Consider the following 14,599-nt stretch of genomic DNA (forward strand, 5'->3'; position numbering starts at 1 on the left):
TCGCCGCTAATATTTTAGCATAAATTCCATACATCACCTATTTTTCCTATTCAGTGGGCTAAGATTACAATCTTTATTAATGACTTCAACTCACTATTTTCTTTATACTCTGTTCTGAGGAATTAGAGCCAACTCTGGAGAGAGACCTAACAATAGTCAATAACAGAACAAGCGTGTGTGCTACCAAGCCAACACATCCTCTCTTACATATTATTCTTCCTTTATTCCAAATTTTAGCTTGATTTAATTCGTAAAGTTTAATGATCAGAGTTCAACTCATTTCATCTTTTCTTATATGTTTTGTGATTGTTCAGGATGAATGGGAATCCGAGCAGGCAGAGGCATCCGAGGTTATTGAAGGAGGCTCCATAGTTTCACCAAAATCGCCAGAGGTACACGCATTATGCTTTTGTTGCGAAATTATAGAGAAAGGGTTAATAACAATAACTACAAATTTTGGCAGAAATTGACCAATACATGAATAAAAATTCCGCTCGCTGCTGATTTTGGCGGAATTTCCATACAACATCCACCGCTTTTTCCTATTTTGTGGGTTAAGCTAAGATTACAATTTTGTGAATGAATAATTAATTTGCATGTCCTCATAATTTCAAACAATTTTTAATCAGGTCATTATATTTTTACTTGATTTTATTTAGGTCCTTGTAGTTTTTTCCCCTTTTTATCATGCGCTTATAATTTCACATAATTTTACCAGCTCCTTGTATTTCGTTAATTTGATTTATTAATTTAGCTTAAATTAATTAAATAAATAATATTAAAACATAAGTTATTAATAATAAATTTAAATTAATTTTTATTTAATTATGAAAATAATTAAATAATTAATAGTTATTAACTGATTCGAATAATAAATTATAAATTAGTTTCAATTATATTACGATTTTAGAAAGTTTTATTATTGTAATTCAAATTTTATAGTTATAATAATAAAAAATATTATTATAAAATGAACATGGATATATGTTTAATTCAAAAGTTTAAAAGAAAAATAAGATAAAATTGTTACCAAAGAATATTATTAGAACGTATAGAATAAAGAATAAAAAAATTTCAGGGGCATGATTGAATATCAAATGAAACAATAAGAACTTGATAAAAAGATTAAAAAAAAAACTACAAGAGTCTAAATAAAAACAAGTGAAAGTATAAGGACTTGATAATAAGAAACAAAATAAACATAATTAAAAATTAGTTAAAATTATAAGGATCTGTATATTAACTATTATTTTTATTAATAATGACTTCAACTCACTATTTTGTTTAATTTATACAAGAGTTTGCAGGAGCCTACGATGCATCTTTAGGAATCAAAGTTTAAAAAAAATTAGTTAAATTGATTAATTGTAACAACTATGTGTTAGCTTAATCAGCTTAAAGTGATCGGAAGGGAAAAAAAAAAAAAAAGGGAGATGAGAAGTGATAATTTTTATACCGCGATTAAGTAAAAATAAAATTGACCAATACATGAATAAAAGTTTCCCTTGCTACTAATATTTTAGCAGAAGCCCCCAATTTTTCCTGTTTAGTGGGCTAAGACTACAATCTTTATAAATGACCTCAACTCACTATTTTCTTTATACCTGTTCTGAGGAATCAGAGCCAACTCTGGCGAGAAACCTAACACATTTTAGCATGATTTGTCGGGCAAGCTTATTGAAGAAGATCACATAATATAGTACACAAGCCTAGTCCATCTATTGAGTTAATAGAGAAAAAGGAATAAAAACAATAATTGCAGAGCATGAAATACACGTGTCAAGCAATTATATCAATAGCTAATGAAAATATAAGGGTCTTCTGGTATGTTCTGACGATTTAGGCTTGAGATGTTCAGGTTTGACATTGCTGGGCTTAGCAAATTTATTCTTAACCATTTTGGACCAAATGTTTGTGTTATTCTCAACAACTTCACTATAATAAAACAATGTCATAAAATTCTTAACTACCCATTTCTCGACTAACACTTTCACTTGTATTTTCATTTAACAACGCTCAATTATGCAGCAATGCAGAAGTGGAAAGGGTTTCATAGTAATGATATTGTTTTTAGTCTATATAGCAGTTTGCAAGAGCCTCTCATATACCCTTTAGGAATCAAAGTTGATGTTGATAGTAAACTAATATATCTTCTATTATTTTTCAGATCGAAGAAGAGGCATCATCAGAAGAAGACATAAAAAAAGACTCAACAATGTCCCAACAGAATAATGGCTCCCCAAGTTTTGAAAATGTATGCATATCATACTTTTTCTATAACTAACCACACTAAGGAAATCAACAATTGATTTCTCTCTTACCTCACTGTTTTATTCATTTGTTCAAAATAAATCAAGTGTTTTTTTTTAATAAATATTGTGTGCTAATTCGATTTATTATGGTGATTAACACCATAAAAACTCAGCTTATCTTCTTTTTATATCTTTTTGTTGATGTTTAGAGTGAGGAAGTATCAAAGGAAATTGCCATAAGAGACTCCACAACATACAAAACAAAAAGTAATTTGCCAAATTTGACAGAGGTATGTACATTGGTGCCTCTAACAAGGACTCGAACCAATAAAGAGTTCTCTTTAAATTAATATACCACATGCTTCTTAATTATTTTAACATTTTTAGTAACCCATTCGTATTTTACGAGTTACATAGGATACCGTTGCATCAACAAGTAGAATTGACGAAGAAAAACTCTCAACAACTCCGTCATCTACTTCAGATACGGTAAGGATTATTCTTCAATTTATGTTTCCACTGATATATACAGATACATACATATACATATTTCCCCGAACACATAGTCATGTGGAAGTGGAAATGCCTTATAATAATAATGATTTTGTTTTATGGATAAGAGTTGATGGGAGCCCCTAATGCATAACTTGGTGATCAAAGTGGACCCTAACAGTAAGCTTAAAACAGATTTAAGATACCAACAGATTGTAAGTTTAGAGAGTACTAAAGCAGTAGCAACAGATTTAAGGTTCCTATTTCTTATATATGCCCGCAATGACTATCCATCATTTAGTTCAAATAATTTAAGAGTGAATCCCAGAACAAAGACCTTCACTTATATGTTTACTGAACTACTCACTTCAATAAAATAGTATAGGCGTTTAATTTGTAGGAGCCTTTAATGCACCACTTGGCTATATATTACTCCCTGATCCAATCCTCTACAGAAGTAACTTTTAATTATCTCACCAACCAAGAAGAAGTAGGTACATTATTGATATTGTTTGAAAAGGAAAAAAAATCCCAATTACTCTTATTAAATGCATCACCTCGAAAAACAATTAGCTCTCTCATATGCACCCTCTTACCCCTAGAAAATTGCAAAAGGCTAAAATTAAAAGACAATAATGGTAACAAGCACTATCAAAATCAGGATATGATATGCGTTCTAATGATTCACAAAATGCTAACATTTGACAGAAGATTATACTATTTACAATGTCTTAGTGTCATAGAAATAATCCTTAAACTTACATATCATTTGGTGTTGGGCAGAATCTCAAAGCAACTTTTGGAGAAGGTCCTTCATTTGAGAAGTATGACAAAGAAAGTTCATCAGCTTATTCAAAACCGAAAACTGAAGAACCTTACACATTAACTCCTTCTGAAGTAAGCTTGCTGCATTCATTTTAGCTTTATATAAATGTCTTGGTGTTTATTCATTCCTTAATTTGCTTAGGAGTTATGTGGGAAGGAACCAACGGCTGATGAACAAGCACTTGGAGAAAATAAAATCTTTAATGAAGCACCTCAAAGAGTTGAAGAACCTATCAAAGAATTTTCCACCAAAGAAACATCAAATGAAATGGTATTGATGATGCCACCATCTATTTCTTTTGGAAAGACCTCTCCAGGAGTAAATAGTTGGTTTCTAATACATTTGCATTATTAATACATTATTGGCTTCCATTCAAATTCATCTTTCTATTTCTATGCTCTTAGATCTCTTCAATCTCATCTCCCAAAAAGTCTCCAATAGCAACCTCAGCATCTCACGCTGAAATGGAGTCAGGGATCTCTGCTATTACCGATGACAGTGCACAAGTAAGCCTTCATTTTATTGCATTGGTTTAGGGATGAAATTTTATTCTTCAAAACTGGCATATACTTAATACTAGAATAGAACAATTTGATAATCAACTGGTGCTCTGTTTTTATGAAGCAACTGGAGTGTATTTTAATTCCACTATATATCACCTTCTTTTCAATCTAATACCTAAATAAACTAACTAGTATGAACAATTCTTTTCAATCTGCACCTGATTAAGATGGTCAACAAGTCATAACTTGCTCCTATTGCTTAGACATAAATATGTGGAAGGAAACGCATTTTAATTCATTATATCCTGTTGGTTACAATAATGGTTGCTTCATTTGATTCACTTCAACAGGATAAAACCATGAACCAACCAGAGACCTCCGCTGAGAAACAAATTAAGTTTGACCAAGGAAACCAGCAGCAATTTGCTGAAGATTATCTGATGAGATTGTTCCGAATAATGGAGGAAGGTGCTGAAAAGGAAGCTCACATACCTGATGTATCCAAAATTGCAGTTCTTCAAGATGATAACGAGTTGAAGAATGCTCTCACTGACTTGGAAGCCTCATTGAAGATGAGTCTGAGTGAAATAACTTGCTCTGAAGAGAGCAAACTTCGCCTTGAGAATGCTCTCAACATCTTATCCTCCCATTGTTCTGAAGAAGGAGCTCCCTCTCATGGCCTTCAAGCTACAATTCACTCTCTGCAACAAGAAATCCAAACTGTTCTATCTTCCTCCAAGCAAGCCTATGCCTCTATTGACACATTCAACGAGCTTGAACGAAAAGAGAAGCTTATCACTGAAGAAGGTTCAAAGAGAAAGGAAGCAGCCACAGCTCTTCTGTCTAAAATTCACAATAAAGAGAGTTCTTTGGCCGAGGCTCAGCAAAAAGAAGCAGAGTTGAAGGAGAAAATCTCTAAGATTCAGGCTGAAGTGTATAGGAAGGAAAAAGAAATTCAAGAGTGTGAGATTGAACTGTTATCTCTCAAAGAACAGAAGAACAAGAGTGTTTTTGAGACAATGGGGCTGATAAACCAGTTTGATGCAGTGAAGAGAGAAAGGTATCACATGGAGGAAGAAAACATAAAAGCAAAGCAGCAACTACAAAATATGGATGTTAAGTGGTCTTCCTGTCTATCCAATCTGAGAAAAGTCACACTGCTGCTAGGAGTTCATCTTCAACATAAGCTTTCACAATTGGAGACTGATATTTTAATTTCCTAAACAATTCTACGGTGTGGTCGTGTTTATTAGTTGGTTTGTTAGCTATGTGTGTTGTGGGTTGTGTTTTGAGTTCTTATGATTAAAAAAAATACAAAAAAATGCAGAGGAAATTATTAAAAAAAAAGAGTATGGCGTGCGGGTAATGATTGTTGAAGACTCGTTATTGCACATATGGCTTTGATTGTAGTGAAATTTTTCTGGACTGGGTCCCGTGGTTTTTATCTCTCACATTGAGGGGGTTTTCCACGTTAAAAAATTGTGTTCTGTAGTTTTTTTTTTTTTTTACTTGATGCATTTTTTTAACGTTTAGATCATTTTATAGACATTATTTTAACTTAGTTTTTTAAAATAAAAATTGTGTCTACTATATTATATTACCTCCCATCTTTAATAATTAATATAAGACTAAGTTAACTAATTTAAAAAAAAATTAAAGAAGTTAATGATATATAATCTAATGATTTTTTTTATATTTAGAGAGATCATATAATAGATGTTATAATTAAGTCATGTAGTAATTTTTTTAATTTCTTTAATTTAGTAAACTAGGTCTTCTATTAGTAACCGAAGGTAGTATTATATTTGTGCACATTTTTTCCCCGAATACATTTTTAAGATACCTACACAATGGCTAATGTGATACTTCATTGTTCACTCAGACAAAAATGTTTCAATATATTGACTTACAAAAAAGTTTAATTACAAGCTTCAATAGCCTCAAGAAGCGAAATTGCTAAGCAAAAGTTATGGATTCTAGATTAAATTTTTCATCCATGAAGTTCAGATTTATAACGATTATTTCTCTCATAGTCGATGAGTTCATAGAGGGATTCAAATGACAAAGCGAGTTATAGATTTTAGATTAAATTTTTGGAATTTTACGAAATGATTTTTTTCAGTATTAATCTTTAATTTTTTTCCTTTCATTCAAAAAATACTCTCATATCATATTTTTATTTATTTTATTTATTTGTACTACTAAAGATATTAAATGAGTATTGGAAAGGTAAATATTGGACTGTTTATTATTAAAGAAAACCACACTGCCACTTCAAAAGTTTCTGCGTGATGAATTCTTATGTTAATTCTTCATTATCCTTTGAACATTTGATTATTTTACTCGATTTTTTAGAAAATAGTATGTTTCCAGAAATACAATATAGAAACAGAAGCTCTATTTTTTTTTTTTTTTCCAATTGCTCTGTTTTATCATTCTCTGTTTCATGGTAAGCTCTATTTCCAGAAATGTTTCAAGGAAACGAATATTTCTCCTCCTACTTTTTACTTCTTTTTTTTTTTTTTTTACTTATATGGTATTTATCTAACGTTCTCTAATTGCACGGACTTAATTATAACTTGGTAAATTGTGCAAAGTTAAATAAATAATTAGGTAATAATCATGGGACCTATTTTGAAATCCATGATAAAATTATAAGAATAAAAACTTAGCTTCGTTCATACCAAAATGGAGGATGAAATACTGAAAGCAAAGTTAAATGCACAAAGTTATTCTGTAAATTAAAGAAAGTAAAGTAGTGTGGTAGAAGGATGATATATATACCTTTCTTCAATTTCTGAAAAGTCCAATGCTAGATTCCATCACACACACACACACACATTACAAAGTTGAAGAGTCATAGTTTTACCCCTCTGCCACAATTCAAATTTCAGAGACAAGCGAAGTACCAAACTCATCATTTCCCATCACTAAAGCTCCTGCTTTTGTAAACCAGTGTTTGTGTTTCATATTGGTCTTTGAATCAATCTTTCCTTTCATTTGTCTGTCTATTAATTAGTAGCGTTGTTTTGTTGTTCTTCTGATTCAAAATAAAACAAAATGGAAAAGAAAAGACACAGAAAAAATTCTTCCTCTTCCTCTTCCTTTTCTTCAAACCAGTTTGTGTGTTTATTATTTTCTTCCTGTGTTCCTTCTTGTGTCTCTTTCCAAATATTCTTCCTTTGATTTTTCATTTCTCTTTCTATTAAAAGAGTTTTTAATTTGTTTTTTTTTCTTCTTTTGTAAAGAACAAATTTTAACCTCTATTAAATTATTGTTTTTCTACTCTCAAAACTATTGATTATTGTTATCATTGTTCTTCTCCTTCTTGTTCAGAGAAAACAAAAAATAAAAAAAAAATTGTGTTCAAAACTTCCAGTATTACTTTGTTTGTTTTTTGTCTTTATATTTAAATTTCTCATTTGATTTTTTTCTCTCTACCATCGTTGTTCTCATAGTTCCTTTTCTTACCCCGAAAAAAAAGGAAAGGCAAAACAAAAAAGGCTTTTATATCAAAGGCATTGCAGCTTAAACGCATAGAATTCTCTGAGAGGTAAGAATTTGTGCCCCATGATGCTTATGAACTAAGTTTGCATCTTCTTTTTGTACACTCGCACATGTACGTATGCATGTATGTATAATATTAATATATATATCTACGTGTGTATGTATGCGTCTATATATATTGTCTCTTTAACGTTCTACAACTCCTTTTTATTTCTTAGATCTTGGTTGGCTGGCTACACGAAGCACAGTTGAAGATTTCATTCATGTTTCCAGGTTAGTATATGCATAATTTTCATATCAAGAATCATTTGAAACATATTATTGTTATTGATTTTTCCGTCATAAACAACACAACCGTTTTAAGCTGAGTCTCGCTGTGCTTACATGTTTTATTGTGAGGCATACAAATATACGCGCGCGCGCGCACACACATATAAGCATTAATTAGTAACATACTTATTGGTCTTATTTATAGGATACTAAGAGAAATTTTTTTTGGAATGGATGTACAATTTCACCTTTTATTTATTATTATGTTTATTTTGTTTATATGAGGTATAATGTATATTAACTAGGAATAAAGTTGAAAAGTTGTTAAATTTAAATGAGAATTAATAAATTTAAAGTTTTTCTTGATTTGTGTGAAACATGTTGGAAATAATTTATAAATAGGACCAGAGGAGTATTGTATTTGGGCTTTGACCTTCTAGATATTTTTATATTAAATCTCCTAAACATTTTCATTTTTATTCATCAAATCTTGGTTGGTTGCATAAAGCTTACTTGAAGATTTAAAATTTGGGTTGTCATTCTGGCCCCCAAAGAAACCCCGAAAGAAAAGAAAAGAAAAGAAAAGGAATAAAGAGAAGAAAATCATGAGATACCTATAGAACTTTTAGCCAAAATTACTATATGTCTCGGCCTTTGCGGAAAAGCTAATAGACATTCTGCTGCAAGAAGTCATTTCACTCCAATTAAAAATGAGCTCATAGATTTTTGTTTATTTTTAAAGGCTGAGAATGAATGCATCAAAATGTATGACTTGGTTTGGGAAGTGGCTTTGTTGATTGGGGAGATAACTTTTCAACAGGGCATAGGTTATAACTTAATAACTTTAAGGGAGCACATCAGATGTAAACCTTAGAACATAACTAACTTTTCACGTTATTTTTGTGATAAAAAACTTGAGGTTCTTTAAGTTTGGATAAATAATGCAAATTCAGAAGCCAATAGATACTATCTTTGAAGGGATCAAGAGCCTTAAAAATTTGGCTATAGTATGCTCATTAGATATTCTAATTTCAGTGGCATTCTTATTTCAATTTCCATTGTCACTAATAAATGCTTGAACTTTAGCCTTTAAAGGACTTGAGCAAGGAGATATATCTTCGACCTGACGTGGCTATCTTCTCCAAGTTGGTTGAACTGGAGCTCTTTTCCATGGATGGTAGGGAACTATGTAATGGTTCTTATCCTAGTGATTTTTTTAAGCAACAAAAGGAGCTGCAGTTATCCAAATATGAAAAACTGGAAAGCACGTTATTTGATGGCAAGATGGAGCTTTATAATCTTAAGCGCATAGATTTATGTGGATGTTCAATGACAAGCCTTTTTCATCCATCCACAGCACAGTGTCTAAAGCAATTAGAAGCATTGCAAATTAGAAGTTGTTTTGAGTTGAAATACATCGTAGCAGAGACCATGGATGATCATAATCCTAATCACAAGAATCATGACTCAATGTTCCCCAAATTGAAAGATCTCTTACTCACAGTTTGTCCTGAATTAGAATTTGTAATGCCAATACGTTTTTGTAAAGACCTTCCGCTATTGGAACGTATGCATATTTATTATTGCCGGAAGCTAAAATACATATTTGGGCAACAATATCCGAAGGAGACAGATTTAAATTTGGACCAAAAGGGAAAAGGAAACATCCTTCAATTGCTAGAAGAAGTGTGCATTTGGGGAGCACCAAATTTCATCAACATATATGCAGAATATGAAGTACAAAAGTCTTCTCCAATTACAAAAGTGGAAGTTGGCACTAGCAGCTTATCAAAGAATCTTTTGCATTGTTTTTGGCCAAAATCAAATGCCTCTACCAAAAATCATCTTTCTGCTTCCATGACCACCCAACTGAATCATAAACAGGTAATATATGATGCAAATTACTCGCAAGTTATTTTTTTTCAATTCATGAAAGAAGAACTCACATGTTTGCATGGAATACAGGCATTCAAGGTGAACTATGTTGTGAATAGAGCTCATGGACTTTTTACACCACCATTATACCCATTCACAAGTTTGAGAAGGATGGAGATATTTGGATTGTGTGGGTTAAAGTCACTGTTTACCCAATCTATTGTCTCATCATTGAAATTGCTGGAATTATTGCAAGTCAAAAATTGCAATACATTAAAGCACATAGTAACAAATGAAGAGCGTGGTCATGATCATGTGAATGTTAACCATATCTTCCCCAACTTACGGGAGCTTTATGCCTCATACTGTAGCCACTTGGAATATATTCTCCCAGCTTTTTATTCGAAAAATAACATGAGCTTTCAAAATCTTTCCATGGTAACAATCCAAGGATGCAAACGACTGAAATTCATCTTCTGTGCATCTTCCTTAAGATGGCTGCAAAAACTGAAAAGGTTAGAGGTATTAGACTGTGAAGAGCTAGCGAGCATTATTGAGGATGAAGAGGATCAGAAAAATCCTATGCCTCCGCCTCAAGTATGTTTCCCAGAGCTATGTGGAATTACAGTGAAGCATTGCGAAAGTTTGAAATGCATCTTCTCTAAATCAAGTGGTAAGCTTCCACAACTCTTGTATATGAATGTAGAAGATGTGCCTCAGCTTGGGCAAGTATTTGGATGGAAGCAAGAAGAGGGACAGAAGCTAGTCATGGGGGATATTCTTCCAAAACTAGTTGCCATAAGACTAGTAAAAATGCTAACTCTTCGTGCTATCTACCAAGGAATGGATTTTCAGAATGTGAAAATCCGTCATGTGCGCGAATGTCCCAACATTTCTTTAACTTCAGCTAATGATAGCTATGATGAATGTAAGTATTCACATAGCTAATTCATTAAAACTTCCATAATTGCTTTAATTTGTTCTCATAATAATAGAAGTGTTCTATTTCGACAGTGCGTGGATTTTCATGGCTATTTCAAATACGCTCTCAAGATGAAGAAGAATACTATGCAGAAATTTTGAACTGGGCTTTTGAGGTTAGTATCAAACTTAATAAAATGGCCATCGGCTGAAAGAAGAAAAGCAAGGAGATGATAAACGATTATTTTTACACCAAGAGTAATGCCAAAGTGAAAAGGGTTCTAGTAGTAATGATTTTGCTTTTAGTCTATATGAGTCTGCAGGAGCCTTTGATCTTCTTCCAAAGGGTTAAAGAACATACCAGTGAATGTTCTGCCAAAGAAACATCAAACAAAAGCCACTTACGATTCCACCATTTGGTTTCTAATATAGTTGCACTATTGATGTCATATTACTAGCTTTCATTTAGATTAATTTTTTCTAATATAGTTGCACTATTGATATGTTATAGTACTCGCTTTCATTCAGATTAACTTTTCTATTTCTATGCTCTTAGATCTCTTCAATCTCTTCTCCCAAAAAGCCTCAAATAGAAACTTCAGCTCCTCACATGGAAATGGAAACCAGAGCTCGCAATCAGACCCATTACTTGCTTCTACTATTACTGATCAATCTGCAAAAGTAAGCCTTCATTTGATTGCATAAGTTTTGGGACGTAATTTTATTCTTGAAAACTAGAATATTCTAATGCTAGAATAGAGCAATTTGATAATCAACCAATACCCATATGTGTATTGAGTATACAGTATTTTGCTTGTTCTTCTTCACGTCACAGCTAGAACATACAAAATTGGGTTTCTTACAATATTGAGGAGGTAAAATTAATGCCTCATTTCATTTTCTTTAGGGTCAAATTACAGTCAATCAAAGAGGGAGCTCCGTTGACAATGATCTTAATAGATTATTACAAATAATGAAGGGTGGTTTTGAGTTGGAAGTTGGCCAGCCTTATATTTCCAAAATTGCTGCTTTGAAGATGACGGAGTGAAGAAGATGACGGAGTGGCTAAGGCCTTTGATGATTTAGAATCCTCATTGAAAATGGATCTCAATCAGATAGCTAACTCTAAAGAACATACTCATCGCCTTGAGAATGTACTCAACTTCTTGTCCGTCCATTTTTCTAAAGATGAAACTTCCTCTCACGGCCTTATTAGAGGCAAAATAGACTCTCTTCGAGAAGAAATCCTAAAATTTATCTCATCCTTCAAGCAAGCTAATGATAAGCTTGACAGATTCACCAAGCTTCCAGAAAAAGAGAAGTGGGTCGATGAAGAATATGCTCAAAAGATGGAGGTAGCTAATACTATTGTGTCTGAAATCCGCAATACTGAGGATTATATGATTGAATTGGAGGGACAGGTCTCTAGATTGCAGGCTGAATTGAAAAGCAACAAAGAAAAAGAATTAGAAGACTGTGAAATCAAATTGTCTTCTCTTCAAAAGCAAAAGAAGGAATGTGTTTTGGACATCATAAGGTTCATGGGAGAGTACGAGGCTGTGAAGAAAGACAAGTCCCATATGGTGGATGGCCAAATAAGAGTAAGCCAAGAATTAAAAGAGTTGGAAAATCAATGGCCTTCTTGTCTGGTTGATTCGAGGAAAACTGCACTTTTGTTGGGAATCCTTCTTCAACACTAGCTCTGATTGTTGGGGATTGTTAAGTAAATAACCCGAAAATAGCATTAAAAATATAAATTTCTAGAGGGTAGCCAGATAATTTTTCAATATATTGATCAGGTTGTCATATATGTTCTGGTGCGGTGTGTTATCATTATGGGTGATTTTCACTTGGTTCAAAGTATGGGTTAGGTTAGCAATTCATGAAGACTCGTTTTTGTGTACACTGATTTTGTTCAAAGTGAAACTAGAATTTGGACCTGGTTAATGACCATATTTTTGTGCCTTAATGATTCAGAGCATAGGAGCCTAATTCAGTATTGATATCTTGTGTACAGAAAGGAAAGATAATGCAACTATGAAAAGTATGCAAAAGAGATGACCTTGAATGGAGAAAGAAAGTTTGGATATTAATATTTTCATTATTTACATTGATAAAAATCCTTGAGCAGAATGCAGAATTAATGGGAGATCAAATCATTAAGCAATGATCATTTGATAAGGGAACCATCATATTCAAAATCGAATCATTAATTCATTATCCCCCGTTGGGTGTACATGCGTAGGTATTGGCTTTTTAATTTCAATGCGTCATAATCTTCAACTCCATGGGAATTGTGCTATCATATAATGCTTAGTTTTCTTTCACACAAAATAGAGTAAATTGTTGAATTTATAAAAAAGATTAATACAAATTTGAGTCCTCAAGTTTCAAATCTCAAATTTCCTTTCATTTAAAATATTAATCCCAGTAATCCAATAAAAACTTGACAATTTTACCTTGATGGACTAAAACTTATAGTTTTAAATTTAAAGAACCAAAACTAAAATGAGGACAAATTTGAAGGATCAAAGATTATATTAACTCTTATATAAAAAAAAAACATGTTTGTGTGGCTGCATACCGCTACTCATGATTGCTTTCAACAGTTCATTATTATACGCACACATATTCAAGAATAGAATAGGCAGATTTCTGTGATTTTAGCCTAAATAACTCCTAAATTTACAAGAGGTGCTCTGCCACCAATGGATTCTGTTATGTTTCTGTCAATTTCAGCTCTGATGTCTTGAAGCATTTCGCATCCACAAAACTCAAATGCTTCCCTTGTTGTTGCATATTGACTTTACTCTTGAGGAAGCTATTATTCTATCAAGTTTACTTCTTGCTTTGAAGCCAAGTGTCCTCTGCCACCACGATAACTAACCCATTCAAGCTTGGCAGAGAAATTTAGGCTTTAGGAGACTTACTGATTGCATTTAGCTTTGTTATAAATCATAACAAATGAGTAACAGAAAGAAATATTAGTGATATAGCTTTCACAATATTACTCTCACAATCTAGCTATATATCTAAGGCTGTATGCTGCACTTTTTAATATCAATGGACAGCTTCGAATATCATCAGCTAGTGTAAATCCAACAGCAATGTATGATTGTGCGGTTACATTTTGATTAAGAGTCTTATCAAAGAGAAGAAAGTTAAATATATAAAGCCATTGAATAAAAATGAGGTTGCCAAGAATGTTGTATCTGTCTGCAATGAATTTGAAATTTTGGCCAAAGAAACAAAAGAAAAGAGGAAGTTAACTTGATTTTTTGCTTAGGTTAAGTTGAAATCCTCTGTTTTCTGGGATTCTAATCTTACGCATCACTGTACTTTTATCATGTAGGATAACTTTGAATACTCTTCCCCTTTGCCCCCTTCAATTTCCTTATCTTTAAAAACAAGAAAATCAAAACATCATGTCACCAATAGAAACTATGATCTCATTTGACGATGCTGAGTTCGAGGAGCGGCATATATCAATTGTTTGAATAATACTAATAATATTTTGCCAAAGACCCTTCGATCTAGTACCTCACCGTATCAAACTCGTACTGTGTCTGAGTGTGTTTGTACGTTAAGTTTCATTTGACCCTTATAAAAATAAAATACTAATAATATTTTTGTTTTTCTCAACCTGCTCGGTTTGATCCGGATCCAGCTTCTCTCCTTTACCCTTTTCCATCCGCTTCCCTCCTTTGCCTCAAACTACACCGCTTTGGTGTCGAAATGGTGGGGTGGCGGCTTTTGTTTTTTAAAATAAGTATCTAACACTTTAAAATATTTTTCTAATACCATTTATTATCTTGAAATATTTTTTTAGTACTATCTGTTCTAATATAATTTTTGGTCCAATCAGAGCTCTAAATATATTTTTTGTAACACCCAGTATCTAACTTCCAATACACTGAAGTATATTAAATAGCACTTAGTATCCTAAAATATTT

This window comes from Neltuma alba, unplaced genomic scaffold (assembly GCF_004799145.2).
Source record: "Neltuma alba isolate B1F8T4 unplaced genomic scaffold, ASM479914v2 tig00011396_pilon, whole genome shotgun sequence".
Classification (NCBI taxonomy): domain Eukaryota; kingdom Viridiplantae; phylum Streptophyta; class Magnoliopsida; order Fabales; family Fabaceae; genus Neltuma; species Neltuma alba.